General features: G+C 35.2%; 1 pseudogene; it reads left to right on the top strand.

Moving 5' to 3' along the window:
- The first annotated feature begins 5,114 nt into the window (after positions 1 to 5,114).
- LOC129794557 (fatty acid synthase-like) lies at positions 5,115 to 13,311 on the top strand (annotated as a pseudogene).
- Positions 13,312 to 25,832: the final 12,521 nt, after the last annotated feature.

Genomic DNA, 25,832 nt, shown 5'->3' with positions numbered 1-25,832 from the left:
CATTTTCTCCTTAGTTTCTGCTTAGTTTGGACTAAATTGTGAATAACTTTTTTCGGCTTTAATTCAGTATTTTTTAAAAGCTTGAATTTAGTTCTTTGAAAGCTTTTACTCCTTAATCTGTGTCTTTTATGACTAAAAAAAATTATATTTATCTGCCGAGTATTTTGATTCTTTTTTTGCGAATCATTTGAATATTTCCGAAGATCCGAATATTTTCTCTCAGATAAACACCCCTTGTTTACCAAGATATTACAAAATAAATATTTTATTCCAAATGGTACTTAAAGTTTCTCTTTTAGCGGATTTTTTTGGAATATTTTCTTTAAAATAATTTTAATAATATCACACAAAGTAAAATAAATCAATTTTTGGCTCAAACTCTTTAAAATATAATAGAATATACCATCAGACCCCTAAAAAAATTCCTTCAAAAATATCCTTAAATATTTACACAGAAATTTCTTTTTGTCGAAAGAATCATCCCATTGTGTGTTGATGATGATCCAAAAGGGACCTTTAAGGTCAATTCTCAAGCCACAAAAAGGGGTTAATCTGTGTGCCCTCTCATTCGGGTAAATGCGTATCACTTTAACCCTTCTTGACCCGCACCACACAAGAAAAAACGGCCATTCTGCGAGGAGATAAGTCTCAAGAGGAGGGTTTAACGCGCGAGGTTAATCAATTTAATTAATACTAATCAAAAGGGATATATGTGCTGTATGTTGTACGTCCCATGGGGTTTTTATGGTCATTCAGCTGCGGTTAACGGCGACAAACCCACCCTCACCCTTGCCCCGTACAAGGCGCGCATCTGCTACCTTTTGTCCTTTGCAGTGTCAACACCAATAAAAGGGAAATAAATTCGGGATACGGGGGCGTCATTTCATGAGCCACACCGCACACAACATTGTGTACGCGTCCTCCTCTCGCTGTAATAACAAACATAAAAGGTTAATTGTCTGCCATACAATTTTTGGGAGAGCAACAAAAGGTGCGAGAGGAACATTTTTGCAAAATGTTTTTTCACGAAGCTCTACAAGCAGCCCATCCTCCAACCACCAGTGTCGGGGAGGGGGGAAGGAAAGATGGGTACGTGGAGATAAAACCCCAAAAAAGGAACAACCACTTGCCCCTCAATGGGGGGTGTTGGTGCAAACATGGCGTTAAATTTTTCAAACAAGAAAAAATCCAATTAGAATAATTATACAAATGCATGTAAATGGCGTCATTTGAAAGTGGGCATCATACCTACAACACAACACAGCATTACGTACATTGTAGGTATTATTATATTGGTTGTAATTAGAAACGTGACTAAACAAGGATGAAAGATATTAAATGAGGAGAGAGAGGGTTGAAAAGTTCCCTCAAAGCTGGCAAATTGAGCTTTTTATTCTTTTGAATTTTTTAAGAGTTAAAAAAAAAACGTTTGAATTTCAAATTAATATATTTTTTTTAGTGTTTTATAAAGGAGTTTATTCAGTTTTATGGGTTTTATGTTCGTATGGAAAAATTAGTTGAAAATAAGTTTAAATTATGCTATTTATTGTTGAGAATTAATTTAGTTTTTTTTTAAATAAAATATTTGATCTTCCAGGAACTCTCTGTATTTTGATTTTTTAACATAATTGGAACGTGAAACCGAATAAACTTCTTAAAAAAACACAGAAACAAATAAAACTGAAAATTGAAATAAAAATTAATAAACTTATTTTCCAATAAAAAAAATGGAGAGTTTTGTTTAGTCTTAAAAGAAGTTTTCACATTTTTTCTCATATTTAAGATTTATTTATTTCTGTATTTTTAAGGAGTTTATTCAGTTTTATGCTCTCAGGCATAATAAGGTTTTTGCTAGTCAAAATTGGTTTAAATATGTACAATGCGCCTGAATAGCCTCCTTTAACACTCTTTTCTTCAAATTTTCATAGAAGAACTTTTATCTTTAAATTCAGGAATTTTTCTTCCTTTTCTCTCTGTTTTTCCTATTTATTAGTTCCTTAAATTTGTGATATCTTTGGCAAAATATTATATTCAATTTTGTGGGAAAAATATAAAAGACTTTTGTGCTATTTTGGCAGATCAAATGCATCAAATAATGCGCATCTGCCACATTTGAAAATATAATTTAATTTTTCAACACAAGGGTTGCACAATACCTCGCACAAATAGTGTGGGTGCTGCAATTTTCTCTCGAAAGAGAGACAAGCGATGTGATGTGGTGAAGAATGCGGTGTCACGTCAATTGCCCCCCCATCCTCCTCTTCTTTCTAATCTCAAAACCATTTGCGTCGTGACAAAAGTGCAAAAATTCCAATCAAATTGCAATCCCATTCACCCCAACATAAATCTAACACACCTTTCAGCCAGACTAAACTGACTGAGGGTGTGGGAAGGCGCGAAGGGTAAATTCAGCGATGAATTCTATTGATGTACTACACACACACACAGACCACGTGCAGAACCAGGATGGTTTTTAGCATGAACAAAAGGAACCATCTGTAGAGGATTGTATGTAGGTAGGTCGGGAGGTATTGTATGCCCAGAACATTGACAAAGTTCTCATAGTGGTTGATTGACGGTGATTGGCAAGTTAGACCACCGATATTGGAGGTATCTTCATTGACATTGCTGATGAATTTGCAAAATTGTACTGCCAGTTGCACGACAAAGGAGGAGGGCATTGAATGCAGCAGGAAATGCTAATTACAAGTTGAGAATTTTGTGTGAAAATTGCCATTGAAATGAATTTTCAATCACTCCATAAAGGGCACCCCACGTTGCCATTTTAACGGGTTAATTCAAATTTCCCGCCCATTTTTCTTAGAATCGAATAAATGTTATGAAATGAATTTCTAATTTGATTCAAAAATTAAAAAGAAAATGCGACAAAAATTCAAATCATAGCTGAATATTTAGTTGTAAATTTAAATCCATCCACCCACCCACCCCCTTCTTGTGTCCGTCCATTCATCCCCTTGTGGGCCATTCAATTGCGAGCCCCTTAAAATGTCGTTGACTCCACATCATTGTGTTCGTGACCCACACGGACAGGGCAATAAATTGTTGTTTTTCTTGTCGCCAAACGTTGAATTTCCGCTGAGAATTTCGTGGAGAACAACAACGGGCTGTAAGTGCAAAAGTTTTGCACAGCCACACGCCGAATGGCTAAATTCTTCCAACTAATTTATGTGTCTTAGTCACGAACACACCATTTAGTCGCCCCCTTCTTGCCCACCCGCACGTGTGAGCGTCCTCCAGCATTGTCAATTTCCCGCCCCCAATAATTGTGACAATTCTAATGGATTTTTCATTATGCCTCATTGAATCAAACTTCCTTCAATTTTGATACATAATTCTAAAAAAATATTTAAAAAAAAAGGATTTTATGTAAAATATTGCATTGTACAGGAATTTGTGAATAACCCTAATAGTAATTAGTAAGACAAATTAAATAATATTATGTTTATGCTTCTTTTTATCAGAACTTTTTATTAAAATTTAATTTTTCTTTTTTAGAATGAAGCAATAAATTTTTGCAAGGCACTTGAGGCTTTTTATTTATGGTTTTTTTAGGAAATAAAAATAAACGAAAGCTCGTGAGTTTCTTTTTCTTCTTCTATCAAAATAAATAGTAGTAAAAATAAGGGAGACTGTGGTTGAATTTACTAGAAAGGAGATTTTTATAAATTACTTTAAAAACAATGAATGAAATTCATAATTAAAAAAAAATATCTTGATTTTTAGATTATTTATTTATAATTATTATTCTCTAATTTATTGTTTGAAAATGTATTAAATCTTTGATAAAATAAAAGAAAAGAAAATCTGTCGACATTAAAAAAAAAGAAATTATTTCATCTATTTATTCCTTAATTTGCATTGGTTATTGCCTTGTTTTTTTTTTAAATTTCTTCACAAGAATTTACACAAGATTTTGTAAATAAGAACTAACAAATCATTAAACGACGACTTGCAAAAACTTATACAATGTAGCAACTTCTGCTGTTCTAATTAGGTACGAAAGGTACATAAAAATATTAATAAAAATACTTTAAAAGAAATTTATTAGATGTCATTAAAAATGTGGATATATAAAGGTGAGAGATTTCCATTTAGCAAATTAGTCTTCCTGTGCAAGTCTTTTGGGATTAAATAAAATTTAAAGTGCTCCAGTTAGTCAGTGTTCTGAGTCTTTCTGCAGTGTGTAAAAAATAGTTTTCTTAAGTTAAAATTTTCAACAATTTTATAATGAATTATTGAAATCTTTTACAAACTTGGGAAAGGGATAATTTTAAATTTATCTTTTCCCTTTATAAAGAAATATATATGGTGTGGTGATTAACTTTCTTATTAGACGGTGAAGTTCTTTTGGTTGTAGACTCTCGAGATTTTGGTTATTATTTGTAATTCTGTATCTTATATAATATCAAGGAGAAGGTAAGTTCATTTTTATTTTATCTCACTTAAATCTAAATTAAATTCTGTAATTTCGATTTTATACGATAAGTACGCATTCAAACTCAAATTAATTAAAAATTAATAAATGAGGAGATTAATTAAAATATTAAGTCCAGAAAAAACTCAAAAAAATGATTTTTCCAAGAAATTCTTGGGATAGTTTTAAAACTATATATGTACAGTACATATGTATATATTCTGAGCAAAATATTAAAAGTTTTGAGAATTTCTTCAGATAAACATAGCAAGAATAATCTTTAAAATTACACTTAGAATCTGCTTTGTAATTAGCTCTAAAATAAATTTGTGTTTTTGCTGTAATACTTATATGTATGTAGGTATAATTTATAAAAAAAACTCTTTCCTGTTAAATTATATTAATTTCATTCTTTTCAAATATTTTTACGGCAAAAGCTGATGCACGTGCCGAAATAACAAAAAAAAACTTTCAAGTATCACAAGAAAATCTAGCAGGAAGGAAATTTTACATGAAAAACTTGCTACACCGATAAAAATGTATTTGGATAAAGTTTAAATTGCAATTAAAAGTGAAACTAATTTAGACTTTATAATAAAAAGAATTCTCGTCTTTATTTATTGTTCTTCCTCTTTTTTTGTATAAAAACTAAATTACAGTGAAAAGAATTTAATAAATGATGCCGTCAGAACCTGAAGTGAACTATGCTGCTAATGGCCATGATGCTTCTAAAAATTCTGAGAATGTAAATATTTCTCATGCTCTGAAAGATGAGGTCGTAATATCTGGCTTCTCAGGTCGTTTGCCTGAAAGTTCTAACATTGAGGAATTCAAGAAAAATCTTTTTAATGGAGTTGACATGGTTAATGATGATCCACGCCGCTGGCCTAGAGGTATGCTTAATTTACCTCCGCGTTCAGCCAAAATGAAGGATGAAGATCTGGCCAACTTTGATCAAATCTTCTTTGGAGTTCATCAGAAGCAAGCTGAAGTTCTTGATCCACTAATTCGGATGCTTCTTGAAGGAACATATGAAGCATTTGTTGATGCAGGTGAGTGAAACTTTTCAAATTATTTAAACTGTTTAGCCTGTTTAGACTGTTTAGCCTTAGTCTAAGACTTTTTTTTAAATTTATCACTTCTTCCTTGAGTCTAAGAAATCTTAGAGTTAACCTTAAAGTCTACGCTTAATAAAGGCAATTATGAACCTTTGTCCTTTCATGAGTATCAGACAATAATTGACAGGTCAAGTCTTTTGAACTCCAACAATCTGTAACAGACACTCCAGGAATAAAAATAAAACATTGTCATTGTTTTTGTAAGAACTATTTACATATTTTAAAAATATCAAATTTTAGTCTTTCCCGTAAATTTTTCGCGGGTAGTGTATATAACATACAATATAGCTGTTATATATACTGATATATGTACAATGGACATACATAATGTATATATATTTTTTAGGCTATAATCCTCGAGATCTTCGTGGATCTTGTACAGGTGTCTACGTTGGAGTATCAGGATCAGAGCAAGAACAATTTATGAATATATTTCCACAATTTGTGAATGAATACGGATTATTGGGTAGTATTCGTACTATGTTTTCCAACCGGTTATCATATATATTTGATTTGCAAGGACCAAGTATGTCCATTGATACAGCATGCTCAAGTTCCCTGTACGCCATGAATCAGGCTTTTGTTGATATACGTGCAGGACGTTGCGATGCAGCTGTTGTTGTTGGAGCAAATCTAACCATAAGACCAGGTGTTACGAAACAATTTGTAGACTTACACATGTTAAGTCCTGAAGGATATGCTCGGGTATTTGATGAAGATGCTAATGGGTATGTCAGAGCCGATGCGTGCGTTGTATTGTTTTTGCAAAAGGCCAAAGATGCTCGTCGTATTTATGCAACAATCCTCAATGTACGAACAAATGTAGATGGGGCCAAAGAGCAGGGAATTACCTACCCCAGTGGCCGGATGCAGAAACGTCTCATTGAGGATACATTTAAGGAAATCAATCTCAATCCATTGGATGTTGTCTACGTTGAAGCTCATGGAACTGGAACTGCTGTTGGTGATCCCGAAGAGGTTAATGCAATTTCTGAAGTTTTCTGCAAAAATCGCAAGACACCCCTTCTTATTGGTTCGGTTAAATCAAATATGGGACATCCGGAGCCAGCATCCGGTGTATGCTCTATTGCAAAAATGCTCATTGCCATGGAAGAAGGTATCATACCGGGGAATTTGCATTACAGCAAGCCTAACCCAAAGATACCTGCTCTCATGGATGGACGTATTAAGGTTCTTGTTGAGAATACTCCATGGAACGGAGGAATAGTTTCAGTGAATAATTTTGGATTTGGTGGTTCGAATGCTCATGCAATTCTCAAGTCTAATCCAAAGGTGAAGATCAGCCGTAAGGATGAATTGCCGCGATTGGTTGTTGTATCAGGACGTACAAGTGAAGCTGTTGAAACCCTCTTAACTGACATTGAATCCCATGCTGAAGATGAGGAGTACTTTGCACTTATTAATGAAGTTCATAGCAAAAATATTCCTCTTCACAACTATCGTGGCTACGCTATTGTTAACAAGGATGAATCTCTGACTGATGTCGTGGAAATGCTTGATGCAAATCGTCCAATATGGTTTGTTTATACAGGAATGGGTTCACAGTGGGCTCACATGGCAAAAGAGTTTATACAAATTGATATCTTTAAAAGGAGTCTCGATCAATGCGCTGCAGCGCTGAGACCTGAAGGCATAGATCTTCTTGGAATCCTTACAAATATGGAAGAGTCTGATTTTGACATTCTTCATAATTTCATTGCAATCACATCAATGCAAATTGCTTTAACTGATCTCCTAAAATATCTTGAGATCACTCCTGATGGGATTGTTGGGCATTCAGTTGGAGAATTAGGATGTGCCTATGCTGATGGAGGTCTAACATTGGAACAGGCTGTTCTAGCTTCATACTGGCGAGGAAGGTGCATCATTGATACGGATTTAATATCAGGAATGATGGCATCTGTTGGTTTATCCTGGGATGAATGCCTAAAACGTTTACCTGAGGATATTTTACCTGCTTGTCACAACAGTGCTGACAATGTTACGGTGAGCTCTCGTGATGCTCTAACACGATGGGATCTTTTAAAATAAATAATATTTTTTTTACATTTTTTTTTTACAGATTTCTGGACCAACAGACTCTGTAAATAAATTCGTAGAAGTTCTAAAGAAAGAAGGGATATTCGTTAAAGCCGTCAATGTTGCGGGGAGAGCTTTTCATAGCAAATACATTGCAGAAGCAGGTCCTTTGCTCAAAAAATCTCTCGATAAAATAATTCCTGATCCAAAGGATCGTACAGATCGATGGAAAAGCTCAAGTATCCCTGAAGAAGAGTGGAATTCAATACTTTGCAAGAAGAGTTCTGCTGATTATCATGTTAATAATCTCCTGTCTCCTGTTTACTTCCACGGGGCCGTCCAGCATATCCCGAAGAATGCAATTTGCATCGAAATAGCTCCTCATGGACTCCTTCAGGCTATCCTCAGGCGATCTCTGGGGCAGGATGTGACAAATGTGAGCCTCATGAAGAGAGCCAATCATGGGAAGAATTTTCAATTTATGCTGAGCAACATTGGGAAACTCTATGCAGCTGGTGCTCAACCAGTTGTCAATAAACTTTTCCCTCAAGTTACCTTTCCCGTGTCACGCGGGACGCCGATGCTAAATTCCAAAATTAAATGGGATCACTCACAAAAATATAACGTACCATTTACTGAAGCTTACTTAAATGAATCCTTCACATCTTACGTCATTACACAAGTTGATTTCAATCTTAGCAAAGAGGAAGATGCATTTTTAATGGGACACAAGATTGATGGTCGTATTCTATTTCCTGCTGCAGGATACTTAATGCTTGCATGGCGCCAATTTGCAAGAGCACGAAGAACTACCTACATTAACACACCAATTGTCTTCGAAGACATTATGTTTCATCGTGCAAATATTTTACCTCCAGGTGGAGAGGTGAAGCTTTGCATAAATTTCCTCAATAATTCGGAAAAATTTGAAATCAGCGAAGGGGCATCTCTCATTGTAACAGGTACTATACGAATTTCAGAGAATGTTGAAGAAGAAATGTTGCCTCTAGAACCACATTTAGAATCTTCCGATGATTTGGTGTTAAATACAAATGAAGTTTACAAGGAGTTACGTCTTCGTGGATATGACTATAGTGGATTGTTTCAAGGTGTTGTGGAGGCAAATCTAGATGCAAATGCGGGAAAGCTAGAATGGAGTGAGGAGAATTGGGTAACATTTATCGATACAATGCTTCAGTTTGGTCTGATTCAACTAGACTTCCGTGATCTGTTCCTACCAAAACGCTTTGAGAAGGTTATTATTAATCCTGAGAAGCATCTTAAATTAGTACAGGAATATAGAACAGGCTTGAGTTCAGACGTGAGCTCAGACGAAAGAGGGAAAATTATTTTCCCCGTATACCTGTACGAGGATTTAAATGTCCTAAAAAGTGGTGGAATAGAAATAAGAGGTGGAGCTGCATCTATAGCTCCAAAGCGTCAAAATTCCCATGCTCCGCCCCTTTTGGAAAAATATACATTTGTACCAAATTCCAATAGCTGGACTTCATCAAAAGATTCATCTGATCAACAGAATTTGGCAGAGGTTCATGCTAAAGAATACGCAATGACAAGTATAGTACAGCTTGTAATTGAAAACTCCAAAGGAGTATTCAAAATTAAGACAACTGAAGTATTTCTTGACTTAAAGCCAGAAGAACTGTCTAACATTAAAACCGACCTCCTTCTAAGTTCTTCTGTAAAGAAAATAATTGAAAACGAACCAATTTTGGTATGTGAAACTACTGTAGTTGTGGCTGAAAGTACGCCAGAGCTACAGCAACTTATGAATGATGCTGAAATTCGTCTTGTTGTCAAGGATATTAAAGAAGGATCAATTGAAGATGATTGTCATCTTTTTATTACAACGGATATTCTCAAAAATCCAAACTCTGAAGTGATTTTAAAAAATCTCAGAGAATCCATCAAGGAAAATAGTTTTATTCTACTTGAAGAATCTTCTGAAGAAAGCTCAAATAATTGCAACAGGACGCTTATTGACACGCTAAACCTCGTTCTTGTTTCTTCACAATTTTACGGAAATAGACAATTCCTTCTTCTACGTCCTGCTTTTGAGGTTGATTCTCAAAACATTCAAGTAATCAATGTGACTGAGAAGAATTTCAATTGGTTAGAAGATCTCAAAGTTGCTCTTTGTACAGCTGAAGATGAGAAAAAGCTCGTATACATCGTATGCCAAGGTGAAGAATTATTTGGAGCTGTTGGCTTAATGAATTGCATAAAGAATGAAACAGGAGGTAAATTTGCAAGATTATTCTTTATTCAAGATACGAACGCACCAACATTTTCCCTCACAAATCCCTTCTATGTTAAGCAGATCGCTAAGAATCTCATTATGAATGTTCTCAAGAACGGATCTTGGGGTACTTTTCGGCACCTCAAGCTAGATTATCAAGAGCAGACAAAGCTGGTGGAACACGCATTTGTGAATAATCTAATAAAAGGGAATTTATCAAGCTTTAAATGGATTGAAGGATCCCTCAATTACAATCGTCCTGATGATCCACGAAATGATATATATACAGTTTATTATGCATCACTAAATTTTCGCGATATTATGCTGAGTTCTGGGAAGCTCGATATAATGCAAATGGGAAATGATGAATGTATTCTTGGAATTGAATTCTCGGGGCGTGATTCAAAAGGAAATCGTATAATGGCTTTAGCATCGGCTAAATCACTCGCAACAACGTGTGTAACGAAGAAAATTTTAATTCTACCCGTACCTGAGACGTGGACTCTTGCCGAAGCAGCAACAGTACCAGTTGCCTACTTCACGGTATACTATGGCCTCATAATGCGGGGGAAGATAAAGAAAGGTGAGACAATCCTCATTCATGCTGGAGCTGGGGGTGTTGGACAAGCTGCTATTGCAGTTGCTTTCAGTTATGGTTTGACGGTTTTCACGACTGTTGGTAGCAAAGAAAAGCGGGAATTCCTCTTGAAAACTTTTCCCCAATTAAAAGATCAAAATATTGGAAATTCCCGCGATTGTTCCTTTGAGCAAATGATTATGCGTGAAACCAAAGGAAAAGGTGTTGATGTCGTTTTGAATTCATTGGCTGATGATAAATTTAAAGCATCTGTGAGGTGTCTTGGGCAGAATGGGAGATTCATCGAAATTGGGAAATTTGATTTGATCAATAATAGCCCACTGGGAACGTCTGTATTTCTTAAGAATACCAGCTTCCATGGAGTTTTTGTAGACGATATTTTTATTTGGGATGATGAGACCATTGCCAAGATGGTAAACCTTATAAATGAAGGTATTAAGAGTGGTGCTATTCGTCCACTTCCTTTAACATTATTCGAAGATCATCAAGTTGAAGAAGCTTTTCGTTTTATGGCCAGTGGCAAGCATATTGGTAAAGTTGTTCTTAAAATACGTGAAGAAGAAAAAGAAAAGCAGATTATTCCTGCTCAAAAATTCATCTCAACCCTACCACGAGTGTACTTGTACCATGAGAAGACTTATGTAGTTGTTGGAGGATTGGGTGGATTCGGCTTGGAGCTGATTCACTGGCTTATAGCACGAGGAGCGAAGAATATTGTTGCTTCATCTCGTAGTGGAATCAAAACAGGCTATCAATCTCTTATGATTCGACGTTGGAAGAACAATGGCATTAATGTCTTGGTGGATAAGAATGATGCAACAACTGCGGAGGGTGCTGAAGAGCTTCTAAAAGAAGCCACAAAATTAGGTTCTGTAGGAGGAATTTTCAACTTAGCCGTTGTACTGCACGATGCAGCCCTTGATGATCAGACGCAAGCCAACTTCGAAGAAGTCTGTCTCCCTAAAATCAATGCAACAAAATTTCTCGATGCTGCTTCACGGACTCTCTGCCCAAATTTGGATTACTTCATTTGCTTCTCAAGTGTCGTATCTGGGCGTGGAAATATTGGACAAGTTAACTATGGCATGGCTAATTCAGCAATGGAAAGGATCTGTGAAGCTCGTCAAGCAGCCGGGTATCCCGCCATGGCCATTCAATGGGGAGCTATTGGTGATACAGGGATCCTTTTTGATCGCATAGGTGACAATAAGATCAATGTAAGTGGAACAGTACCCCAGAGAATATCATCCTGTCTTGAGACAATGGACATCCTCATGCAACAACCACATCCTGTACTAGCTTCAATGGTTGTTGTGGAAAAGCGAAGATCACATGGTTCAGGACAAATGAGCATGGCAGTTTGTGTTGGAAATATCCTTGGTATAAGGAATATCGCGAAAGTTCCCAATGGAATGTCCTTAATTGATTTGGGAATGGATTCACTAATGGGTGCAGAAATAAAACAAACCCTAGAGAGGAATTATGATTTAGTCCTTAACGTGCAGGAAATTAAGCAGCTCACATTTGGGAAATTAAAGGAATACGGTAAAGAACCATTTTAGATAAATTTAAGTTTATGAATTTTGATCTAAATTTTTTTCTTGTAATTTGTTTTAATGAAGAAGCATCTGGCGGTACTGATATCAAAGCTAAGTCCGAAATTGACGAAGAAGATGAATTCAAAAAGGATCTTATGCCGAAAGAACTTTTGGTGCGTTTACCATCAAAAGCAGCTGAAGATTGTCAAGAGAAGCCAATTTTTGTGGTAAGAGAATTCGTTGCAATATTTTTAGTAAGAAACATCAGAGAACAAGTGTAACAGGATACAATTTCTCCTCCTAAGATTCATTCAATTGAGGGTTTTGTTGGTGCACTAAAACCTTTGGCAGCTGAGCTTAATTGCCCAATTTGGGGACTTCAGTGCACAGCGGAAGTTCCTCTGGAATCCATTCAGGACATGGCAAAATTCTATATTTGCCAAATGAAGACAGTCCAGAGTACAGGACCTTACAACATTGTAGGATATTCTTATGGAGCAGTGATTGCCTGCGAAATTGCTCAGGAGCTAGAAAAGGAGAACTATGAGGCAGTTAAATTGATCCTTTTGGATGGATCACCGTCTTTCCTGAACTTGCAAATGAACCACAAACGATCATTGCTGAGAAAATCTCATGCAAATGAGGAGGATATTGTTTTGATTCACTTAACAATGATGCTTGTTGGGCTAGAAAAGGGATTTGCTATTACGAAGGAGATAAAAAATATTACAGAAAAGGAGAAGAGACACGCAAAATTAGGAGAACTCCTTCACAAAGCTACTAAACATGACGTTGAATTGGTGAGAAAAAAATCATGTTAAATATTTTAATCAGAAAATTATTCTAAATAAAAACATTCTCCTAGTCAAATGCAGAGAATTTTCTGACCAAAAGATAATTTCCAAAAAAAATTTAAATAATAATTTTGAAAGAAGTTTTTTTTCAATTAATAATTCGTCCTTTGATCTTCTTAATAATTCGATCTTCCTTTTTCACAAGATACGCGTTGCTGCGACTTCTTTTGGTCAAAGGGTGAAGGCATGTGATGCTTATTGTCCAACAGGCAAAATAAAGTCAGATGTTGTTCTAATTAAGGCCTCATCGCAGGATTTTAATATTCCAGAAGACTATGAGCTAAATAAGGTAAGTAATTTGGAGTTATTAATAATTTTTTTTACAAAACTTTATTCCTCAATTTTTAGCTTTGTGAAAAAGACGTAAAAATTCATATTGTTAATGGAAATCATCGGACATTCCTTATGGGAGAATCAGCGGGAGCAGTTGCAGAAATTATTCGGAATATTCTCAATAAGAACACTGAATAATTCTCTAAAAGAATTGAATATTCTTTTTGTTAATAATTTTTTGTTAAAAGTTTAAAGGAAAAATTAATTTTATGTTTATAAATTTCTATGATTTGGATTTCAACGAATAATAAATTGTTTTAAAAAAAATTGAAGATTTTTTTTAATAAATAATTTTTCATAAAGAGTCAGAAAAATATACAAATAAAATGAAGAATTATCTATATAATAAAGAAAGGTCTGTTTGTTGGTAATCTTCGTGTCTGTACAGCTATACAAATCTACACTGTTTGTCCGATCGCGATGAAATTTGGTACAGAGGCTCCTTATATCAGGCGCTTTCGAGTGGCCGTATTCATTTTCCCCCCAAAGCCCCCCTTCGGGTAGCCCCCATATAACTCTCATGCAGTTTTTGCGAATTTTTGAATTTGGCGCCTGAAATGTTGTATGAAAATGATTTCTTCTCTTTGCGAATTTTTCTTTTGGGATTGATAAGTGGCCCCCTAATCGCCCTAATCTACCTTTAAACCTTCACAATTTATTTTCTTTAAAATTTGCGCGAAGCGCAATAAATCCCCGCGAAGCGGGGCGAGGTAAATTGGAGCGAAGCGACAATTTACCTCGTATATAATAAAGGAGTCTATTCTGTTTAGTTCACCCGCTAAAGTTCACCTTATAAAAAGGAATAAACTCCTTTAGAATATGTACACCTAAAGAAAACACTTTTTGCTCAAATGTTGCACCCGTTTATAATATATAGTTTATTCATGCCAAACAGAATACAAGATTCCCTAATAGGCTATATATGCAAATATTTGCTAACTTTTACATAGAGTTGCAGCCGGTCACAATAAACAACAAAGGATCATTTACTACAGTGTTCTACTAAAATTTTCTTAAAATACTTCACTTCATCGCATCTTTTTAGTTCAGTTGGTAGTGCATTAATGAGAGGGAATTTTGCATTTGAATATGAAACTAAAACATCTCATCTTTTCACAAAAGGAATCTCAAAGAAACTTTCACGAAGGTAACACGGAAGGAGGAGAGGATGATGGCATTTTGTGAGCAAGCTTTCAATTATTATACTTCTGTAGCGCGTTTGTGGGATAATTAGATCCCTGAAAACACGTGTGCCAGGATGATTGAGGGTTCGCTCCTTGTTGGCTTCACCTGCTGCATCTTCTTGCAATCTGTCGTCACTCTGTCGCGTGAGATTTTGAGACATTTGTAGGGGTGAAAGGTACACCAGCAGTGCATCAACTGCGGGGTTGTTGTGTAATTGAATGGATCTCGCAAGAAGAAAGCATCTTCATGAGGGGCGTGAGAGATGGAGAAGAAGCTGTGTAGCCTCCGTGTGGTTTATGTTTATTACTGCAGACAAACTTGTAAACGTGACTTTGCATGGTGACACCATCACCATGTCTTTGAGTGTGGCGAAAGGAGGTTCCCTTCTACCCCAAAATGTTCTTCTTCCTTCCATCCATGTCCCAGGAGCCTCCTTCAGAGGCACAAGGAATGATACCAAAAAAGGGGTTGGTTGCCTTGCCAGCAGTAGTGGTGGAAAATATGTCTTACACTGGATGAAATGAAACGTTGGGGGTGGATTTGTGACAGGAATACAAAATGAAAATTTAATGAATAATGTAAATGTTGTGGCTTTGATAAGTTTTTGGAGAATTAATTCTTTAACTTATATGAGTTTTAATAGTTTCATGACAATTGTTTCTAGGTGTTTATCCTGAGAGGTGTTTATCTGTGAGTTAAATTTATGTTAGAATATTCGTATTTTATTTTATTTATTCGGAATTTTAGGTATATTTATTCGTTTTTTTTATGTAAAACATTCCGTAATAATTTTATTTAGGGGAGACCGGGGTAAAAAGAGTCATTTTAGAATTTTCAAATGCCAATTTTTCCCAAGTTATAAATCGGAAAAATCGGAAAAAATTAGGGTGGAGAGCCCCATACACATACAATTTTTGACAGTAATTTGGAGGTTATGTGATCAGTACTTTGGGAGTTAAAAAAGAAAATAAATTTTTGGCCCATTTCCCAAACTTTTGCGTATTGAGAAAAACGAGTTTTCCGAAGTTTTCCTTCAGCAATTTTCCAATCTGATAATTTTTCTCACTAGCTAGGTTACTTCAGAAAACGTTGCCAAGGTGTATTTTTCAATAACTTTTAATGATTTTTCTGAACAATTATTTGAATCAAAACATACCCCTTGGGGTAGATCGGGTCAACCCATGTAAATCATGGGAGTTCGAAATTTTCGACATATTTTCTATCCATTTGTTGCAAAATGGCGTGTTTGAGAAAATCGCAAAATTCCATGTTTTAGAGCGTATAAAAGTGAAATTCCTTGTCGCGGATCAAAAGGTGAGAAGTTTAGCCATCAACTACTGTCAATCTTTCAGGTGGAAAATCATTGGAAATGTCGGAAAATTCGACCGACTTTATTTAGCCAACTGGTGACTATTTACCCGCCGCGTTTAAAAAAAGTCAGAAGCGGAAGGGTTTAGGAAAAGCTCGAAAACTCATATTTTCCGGGGAGATAGAGAAAAGTGGTCTGCGACAAAGTTGTAGGCCAGGAAATTTCCTATAAGAATGACCTATTGAAGAAATTTTCTTGTCCTTGGGGAATCCTGCAGATAAGGATTTATGCAAATTGACTTTTTTTACCCCGGTCTCCCCTATATTTTAAAAATATTTTCTCATCAAATTCTCATCTCACTACAAGCTCTGTAACTATATATATAAAATCAAGTTAATAATTCGAAAAAGCACACAGGAAAAAGTTAATAAGCAACAACACCTTTCTGCGATGAAGGGAAATTAGAATAAAAGACCTTCCCTTAGCGATGTATTCAATGAGAATTTACAGCAATAGGAAATTTGTGAAAATTATTCTTTATATTTATAACTCATGAGATTTGGTCCTTCATAAAAAAAACATCCCTTTGTGGGAGCTCGTTGAGCCTCATCTTCCCAATCTCTCCCCTCAAGAAGAGATAAATTTATTCACCAACGGATGTAAAAAAGTAAGACAGAGAAGATGCGAAAAAAGCTTCCTATTTCTTCTCAACACAACGAGAGGAATTTCTCAAAAAGGAGAGCGGGAATGTTTTATAGGCTCGTGGAAACCAACCATAGCGAAAAAGAAGAAAAAAACTCGCTGTGAAAGAGTATTTTTTGGTGTAGCAAATTTTTATTACAAATTATATATTTTTTATCGTCAATTGTGTTTAAAGGAGAAGGAGAAGAAAAAAAATGGTAGTAGATACTTCTATGGGAGTTTTATGAGACAATACCGAATCCTCATTTAAATCCCCACCAACATTTACTCGCCTGGTAGCACCAGAGGCGCACACAATGGCGCTGTTTTGGGTGGAAGTTCCCTCTGAATGGATCTGATGAAATTTCTCTTGGCGCACTTTTGAATCATTTAGCAGCATAAGCTACCTTTTCATGGGGTTGGGGTGGTGCTGGAGGTATGAAAAATAGACGAGAATTTCACCAAACAAAAGCCTCAATGGAGAAACTTTGCGTAAACTTTGCAAATTTTAGGTGAAAGAGAGCTTCAATGTTGTAGAGAAAAGGGATTGAAAATGTCTACCAATAAAAGTTGCTAAAGAAGTCAATGAAATTGCATTGAAAACAGAGAATTATTTCTTCAAATTAATTCACTGATGTTTAATTTATTTTCAAAGAGCTTTTATTAGCCTCCCATGACCTGAAGACCCAAAGGTTAGGGTGGGAATTAAAAAAAAGAGCTTTTATTAAGCTTTTACTATTTTCCTTTCAACCCAAAGTTGAGGGATTTTTTAATATTCCCTAATTCTGATTAAAAAACTGTCTAGGAAATATCTTTAGAAAAAAGTCAATTCTTAGCCAAAATTCTTGAAATTTCGCAAAAGAAGTTCTTTTCTTTTCTCAGAATCAAAAAAAAATTTATATTCCGGAAAAACTAAAGATTTTTGTTAGATTTTTTTTTCTTTCCTTCCCCTGAAGCACCTTTGATTAATTTATTTGTTAAATATTCGGAATAAAATCCCCAAAAATTCTCCAGATACATTCCCCTTTAGTTCAAAAGGTCACTACATTTTGAATCTTTTTCCAGCTATTTTTTTTTCTATTTTTCTTTTGCAACTGAATTTGGGAAAATAATCCAAAAAGTAATTCAAAAGACTTTTCCTTTACAATTTCACATACAACATACATATCGACACCCTCAGGCATTTTTCCTTTGCTATATATGATTTTCCTCACGAGAGAAAATCTCTTTGTGTTTGCCCAAAAGTCCAAACAGTGTGGTGGGTGTCACGCTGAAGAGGAGAACTTTTATTGTCATCGCACGCCAGTGAAAGAATTTTTTGGCTTTCGACAGAATTTTGCCTTTAGGGTGCAAAATTAATTTGAAATTTTTTTTCATTTAACTTCAACGAATTTGTATTATTTTCTTTTCGTCCCACAGCCGAGTCAAAGCTTTACGGCAATCTGCTGCCAATACTCTGTGTTTGCAGGGGTGGTGTTTGGGCAAAAGGAAGTTTAATTTAAATTTCGGAATATGCCCTTTTTTTCCTGGAGGGAGGAACCGACTCTGTAAGCACACAGAGACAGCAACAGCAGCTGAAGAGTGCGAGAACTTTCTGTCGATACTGCCGCATCCGTGTCCACAAAATCTCGGCTGCATCACGTTTTGTACCACCAACAAAGTTCTCTCTGTGACCGTATTTTGGTTGCATTTGGCATCTCACAGTGGTAGCAGCATCAACCCCATTCGCCATCTGAATACAAAATGCCATTCAATTAAATTTTCTCTGCGCGCGGGGGTGGAAGCATCATGCTTCACCCATTTTACCATCTTTCTCACCCCCAATGGCCCCATGTCGCGAGCTTTGTGGGGAACTTTCAGGCAATATGTCGCTCATCTTCCCTCAAAATTCCTGCTCCCACCTCCCTCTCTCCCGCTGACTTTCACCGAAGAGTTTTCCATGCGGAAAGTTTTGTTGCAGCAGCAACATCCGGGGAAGAAGCCACCCCTCGTCCAAAGAAATCAGAGGAAGGGATGAACTCCATAGATGGGGGTTAATGTGGCAAAAATTGACGATCCCCAATCACTTTCCCAGTTCGTGGTTGTGAAGGATGGAGGAAAATGCAATGGGTCGAAAGGGAAAAGGTCAAGAAGTGAAAAATTGCTCCACCACCCCCACGCGTACTCTTGCAACATTGAAACGTGTGGCACGAGGAGGAGACTCATTCAGCAAATTTCCTCAACACTGTGCGGATTGGCATACAAATCGTCTTCATTTTACACATCGTTTGACACCTCACTTTTACACTAGCAACCCCCAGTCTGCCTTCTTTTAAACTAGAACTCCCTGCCCATCGACACTTTATTACATTTGATGATTTTTTCTTCTTGAAGAATGAAAGCTGAGCTGAACACATCAAATGAGAGTCACGAGGAGGACGAACAATGAATCCTCTCTGGTAAAAAAGGACATTTTACGAGGTTCAAAGGTAAGTAATATATATGTCAAGGAGCTGCTCCTCATTGTAGAAAGAAAAATTCCTGTCACGTCTTTCAACAGAAGAAATAAGTTGAAATCTTTGACTGTCCAAAATTGGAATCAAGAGTTAGGAGCGAGATCAACAAGAAATAAAGACAATACTGTCTAAGTAATAAAATATTTTTAATAAAATTAGAAAGATTGTGAATAAACTTCTTTTAATCTCATATTTGCCATTTTTCCTTAGAGAAATATTTTCAAATTAATAATTCTTTTTCAATATATTTTTTAAGCAACCACCCGGTGTCTCCATTGCTGTATTGAATTACCCCAATATAAACTATCATCAATCCCTTTAATTTAAAGCTCAATTAAAATAGAATTGAGTCAGCTTAAGAGAAGAATTTAGGGAATTTTAGAGACATTTCCAAAATGAATTTTCATGATTGTAGAAATATTTGAAAATAACAAATAATGAGAAATGCATGAATTTTCACAAATTTTCCTCCATATACATATATACTCAATTTCATCCCTTGAGCTGTGAAAATTATTTATTCAGCCCTTGAAGTTGCTGGCTGGGGTGTGAATCCCCCGTTCTTTGTGCCACATTCCTTCCCTCTTGCTCCGTGTTGCGCTCCGGAAAATCTCCTCATCATCGACGATACGACGGAGGCGTGAGACGAAGCATTTTCGCCACCACAAACACGTTCTAATTAATTGATAACCATCATGGGAAGTCAGGTACATCATCATCATCATCATCCCGACCCCCATCATAGACTTTTCCTGGCTTTTCTTCCTTCGGTCGACCAACCCCCAACAGAGAGAGAGAATGAGATTCATATTCATTGACACACACACGGGGTTGGGAAATGGTTGGGATTTACATTTCATGCGATCAACCCACCCTCCCCCATATAAACCGCATTTTCCACCACCACGATTCGCATAGAGAGAGAGCTCATTACTATGCAAACGAAATAGAGACGGAGGAATCATATTAAATTTTCAGTATTGATTTAATAAAGTATATAGCAAAGGAAGTCTCTCTTTCTCTCTGTAATTTTCGAAGGGATTTCCGCCACAATTGGCACGATGGCTGCGAGACCTCCCGCCTGTGTCATTTCTTGTGCAGAGATTTCCGCGAGCACCACAGCAGCCCCTCTAGCTTGTCTCATTTGTGCAATTTCACCATGGATGACATTGAGGAAATCAAAATGAATTCTTTTGCCTTAATTTTCAAACTCATTTTATTGGATTAAGCAAATAAATTTTAATGAAAATTGTATTCTTCTCAGCGACAAAGGGCCATCATCATGATGCAATTTCACGCTAAAGAGTTAGGCAGCGAGGAGGAGGATATCGGTGTTTTTGTCAAGGAATTAGTGGGTTGTTTTAAATTAAAATCCCTTTGTGGGAATTAAGGAGACAGTTGACAATTTAAATATTAATTTATTTCCACTGAAATAAATTCAATTTCCACATCTTCTTTGAGAGAACCTGTTGAAATTCAAACGAATTTGAATTAATTGCTTAAAATTTTTACTTTATTGGGTTGTCCCAAATTTATCGGGAATATTGGAAAGGCCATTAATTTAGTTTAAGGAAGTATTTTAAGTTTTAAGTTAAATTGTATAGAAAAGTGACTAAGATGTTACTAAGAAATCTAACCTTATAAGGATTAAGCTTACAAACGTTATTAATTGTTAACGGCTGTTGAATTCGAATAAATTATTTTTGAAAATTTGTATCTGCAGTTTTGACACTTTAAGGGTATCTTTTAAAATCGTTTGTCGTACTTTTTTCGGGATTTGACGTTTGTTTTTCTTACGTTTAACGTTCACTATAACGACTAAAGCTTCTTTTCTTACGTTTAACGTTAATTTAAACGTCTGACGTTTCTTTTCTTACGTTTAACGTTAATTTAAACGTCTAACGTTTCTTTTCTTTAAAAATATCTTTTAAAATCGTTTGTCGGACTTTTTTCAGGATTTGACGTTTGTTTTTCTTACGTTTGACGTTAATTTAAACATCTAACGTTTCTGTTCTTACGTTTAACGTTCATTATAACGACTAAAGCTTCTTTTCTTAAGTTTAACGTTCATTATAATGTCTATAACACCTATAATGTCATTATTTTCTTACGTTTAACGTTCAATTCAACGTCTGACACTTCTTTTATTACGTTTGACAAATTTATTTGTTTCAAAACTCTCTTCCAATTTTTTAAACAAATTTTGCCTAGAAAATTTCTTTTGACTTTCTGAAACAAACTCTAAAATATCATACCTAAGCTTTAAGGAGTTTAGACAATCAAATACTTTCCTTAGCTACGTCCCTATATAATATAGTTTTTTTTCTAACAGAAATCTTACAAATTGCCGGAAAAGTCTCAAGAAAATATCTCCTCAAAGACAAAAAAAGTCTTTAAATTCATTTTAATTCTATTTCCTTAAATGGTCAGATTTTCAACTCCCTTCCAGCCACATATGTCCCCCCATTGTGAAACATTAAGCATAAATGCAATGTAGTATATATGTATGTCCCACAATTTATGCTAATGGCATGACAATTTAGGGGATGCGTTTGATCAATTGGTCGTGGCTTTTCCTCCAAATTTGTGGAGGTTATAACTAATGCCTTTCCTCTTGCATTTCCATCCACTACTCCCCCGTCCAATTGCTTCATTGCGACACTAATCACCCCCATTTATTCACCCCCACAAACCACAACTAAATGATCAAATTGAAGGGGCTTCCATTCTCCTTTAAGCGGTGAGTTTTTGTCTCAATTCCGATGACGAAAAAAATGGTTAAGAAATTAATAGAAAGAAGGAATTCAATTTAACGACTTAATTGTGATTAATCTGATTCACTTAGCTTGATTTGTTTGTGCTTAAAAGGTGATTCTCTATTAATGTTTAATCTGACAAATTGACACGGAAAGAAGTTAAATATTTTAGGGAATATTTCATTATTCTTTGGTAATTCAGACGTACCAGGATGGAAGGGTTAAGGCTCTTGGAAGTTACGTTAACATTAAGCAGGAAAGAATCTAGCCTAAATATTTATTATACAAAAGAACTAAAAGAGTTCTTTAAGATGAATTTGCATAAAATAGTCAGTTTTATAAAACTTTCTTTTGATTATTTAAATCGAAAATTTTATTTTATTTTCTTTTTTTTATTTCATAACCCTTCCTACAAATGAGAAAATTATTTCCAAGGAAAGAGGAAACATTTCATCTTCACTAGCAGAATGAGGATGAAGAGAAGTTCCTTAGGGCGTGAAATAATCATCCTCATTACTCAAAATGTGTATCCCCAACCGTGTAAATTGAATGTGTGTATAACTAACCACCCCCGCTCTTCGTATTTGTACATTCTGTAGCCTCCCAATACTTTGTGGGGCGCCCCCTTTTGGAAAATTGTTTACACTTTACACTTTCCACCCCCATCAACCCCCTCATTCGACTCTCCGGGAATGCCTGTTTATTATTCTCCCAAAATATTTGCCTATGTTTCCGTTAATTTTCCGCGGCTTTTATGCATTGTCACGTCCGGATGGAAGTCTGCTAATAACAAGAGTGGAAATGTGTGGTAAATTATCGCCTCCCCCGCGTACAGAGAGAGGCTTGGATAGAGCAAACACCCTCCTACACCCTTCCTCGAATTTCCTTTTGGTTTGGATGGGATTCTGCGGAGGAACTTTGTTGATTTTTTTTTTCAAATTTAGAGAAGCTTCAACACCAAAAGGACTCGCTCTGTCCGCAATGGATTATTAATTAAAACTTTCACAGCTACAGGACAATTTCATGAGAATTTTTCACATAGAGATTTTCTCAGATTTTCCACAAAGAGACCGAGAGATAAAGAACTTCCTGGAAGATTTTTATTTGTTCTTCCGACTATCAGGATTTTTTTTCTGATGCGCTATTGCTTGGCCAAAAGGGAAAAATCAGAATCATAAATCAATATACTAGTCAAAATGATATTTGCTCAGCGCTATTATTTACTTTCTTTCTCGCACTCACTGTTTAAATAAAATGCGAGCGTGATGAAATTTACACAACCACGATAGATGGTTCTTCTCTCGCTTCTCTCCCCGCAAAATCAATCTCCAATCGATCAGATTTTGTGCAAAATTCGCAAAAATCATCCCCTATTAAGGCCAAGAAAGGCACTCGAAGGGAATTAAATTAAGCTGTAAATATTCGTTTTATTTTTGTAATTTATTTCACCGATCGTTAAAATTTTTTTCTAGCCCTTTGGAGACCTTTGGAAGACGCCTATAAGCATCTAAATATTAGATTTTTCATATAAGATCCAGAGAAGAAAAATCATTTATTAGCATTTTTTGGTTCCGAGTGTGTTAAAATACCAAAAGTTAGTTACATAAATGAAAATTTTTAATTTTTTTTTAAGTAAAAAAATTCTTTTTAAAATGTTGGATTTTTAGAATTTATTTTACATAAAAATACCCCGAAATCCTCAAAAGAATTATTAAAATCAAGTTCAGAATCTTTTTACAGATTTAAAAATTGGTAAATTCTGCATAAAAATTTTTAATGTCTTCGACCAGCAATGTTTGTTTTTCTTATAGAATTTTACATGGAAGAACAAACAGTAGAACGTCTAAAGGCGCCTAAAGGGAGCTGTGGTCCTATAAAATTTTAATTTTTTTTTGGTTCAGTTAGTAATTTATATGTAAAAGAACTTTAAAAAAAACAGTTATTGAAAAAAAATTCTAGAAGGTCTAGAAGTTGGATTTAAGGTTAGAAATACTCAAGCTTAAAACTAGTTAGTTTGAGGTTAGAATTTGATTAATTTAAGGTAATAATTAATCAATAAATTGTAGATGAAAATTAGAAATGTTCTTTAGATTAGATTTTGGTATTGCGAGAGATTTAGAGTTACAAAAAAATTAAGAATAACATTTAGTAAAGTCAATCATAACGCGTCCAGTTATAAGAGTTGGTGTCCCACAACGTGTAGAAGTTTGTTTATGCGTTGTAGTGCGATTTGTGAGCAGAATTAGTAGGCAAAGTTGATTTTTTTTGTGAAATTCAGCAATTTGATGCATAAAAATGATCATATCTTTGGTTCTATAACACCTACAGAAATTTCGTGATTAGTTTTGGAAAGGTCTTGAAATAAGCTATAATTTGACATATATCTCAATGATTTTCAAGGTCACCTCCAGAACACAAAATGGCGGATTTTTGTTTCACAAAAAGGTTTTTTCGCATTTTTCGTCCTGAAGGAATGGTTCTAGAGGTTTCTGATGTTCTAGAAAGTTGTAGATAATTGCAAAACCTTTAATTTGATACCAAATTGAGCAAAATCGGACACGCGGTTCAAGAGATATGGCTCTTAGAACTTTTCAAATGCAAGAATTTTTCAAATGGCCTTATCTTCTAAACGGAGACATAGATTTTCTTCATTTTCGGACTGGTGAAAGATATTGAGTCAGGTTACAACATATCAAAATTTAAAGGAAATCTATAACAGATGTTCGGAGATATTGCCCCTTAAAGTTAGGCAATTTTTGTTTTTGATTTTAGCGCCTCTTGCGGATGTTTTTGAAACTTGGAATGTTCTAGACGGTTGTAGGGCTTCTCAATACCTTTCATTTGATACCAAGATGGTCAAAATCGGTCAAGCCGTTCTCGAGATATATCGAAAAAACACTTTTTGCTTTAGACCGCCATATTTGCTAAACGGCTTGACCGATTTTCAAGTATGAATTATCGATGAAAGTGTCTCACTGAGCCTTACAACATACTAAAATTTCAGATCTCTAGCTATAAGGGAACTGGTTGACAGTAGTTCAAAATGGCGGACGGCGGCCATCTTGGATTTTATAAATGCGAAAAAATGAAATTTTACACCCACATTTCTATAGAAAACTTCAAACCCGAAGTCTCTATCTGTTACCGTTTTTGAGATATAAGGCAAAGTTTGGGCGACCGGCAGGACGGCCGGCCGGCCGGATCAAAAATTTTCCACCACCATTTTTGGAATGTGGGTTGTCTGAAACGTGCTCATACCAAGTTTGAGCCCGATCTGAGGTGGTCGGTTTTTCCGACGATTACAATACTTGGTGTTGGCCACGAAGTGGAACACCAACTAATTCTGTGTGAGAGATTACGTAGGGGCCTCACTAGCTTAGAAATCTAAGAATAAATTCAAATAAAAATTAAATAAAATAATAGCAAATTGGAGAAAAAATATAGGTTAAAAATATTTTTTGTTCATAGATATTTCTCCTAAATATTTGTAAAAAAGAAATAAAAGAATTTAAAATAAAATTAGATAAGGATACTGTAATTTTTGAGTAAATATGCGTAAAATTTTATGAAAATTTGGCGTAAATTTCTGTAAAGGTACACTACCCTCAAAAAGTTTCCGGGCAAGCAAAAATTGTGTATGTTTAAGGCAAATTTCAAGTGACTATTTCTCCGGCTGTGGTGAACCGATTTTCAAAAATTTATTAGTTTTGAAAAGGTGAGAAATGTACCTTTCCAAAACTAGTAAAATTTTGAAAACCGGTTCACCACAGCCAGAGAAATAGCCACTTGAAATTTGCCTTAAAAATACACCATTTCTGCTTGCCCGGAAACTTTTTGAGGGTAGTGTAAGTAATTAAGTAAGAACTTTTATTTTCCATTGGATTTTTTTTTAGTTTTCTCTGAATGCCTAACAATTGCATAAAAGTATTTTATTTTTAAATATTGAAATGAATTCGATTAAAGAACAAGTTTTAGAACTTTTTATGCCAAATTTCAAGAATTTTGGTTAATAAATTGACTTTTTTATGGCAACTTTGAAGAAAGATTTCGCGAAAATTCTTTGGCATATCTGAGTTAAAAATTATGCAAATACGCTGTAAATATTAGGCTTAGATTATTCAAAAAATATAAAAAAGTTCCTTAGACCTTAAAACTTTTTTATAAACTTTCGCTTTATAAAAGCTCCTTATTATATGCTCAAAATTTAATAATGTACAATAGAAGCCTGATTTT

The sequence above is a fragment of the Lutzomyia longipalpis genome, chromosome 4, assembly GCF_024334085.1.
Source record: "Lutzomyia longipalpis isolate SR_M1_2022 chromosome 4, ASM2433408v1".
In the NCBI taxonomy this organism is placed as follows: domain Eukaryota; kingdom Metazoa; phylum Arthropoda; class Insecta; order Diptera; family Psychodidae; genus Lutzomyia; species Lutzomyia longipalpis.
Note: the sequence above shows the minus strand (reverse complement) of the source record. Positions and strands in the feature narration are given on the sequence as shown.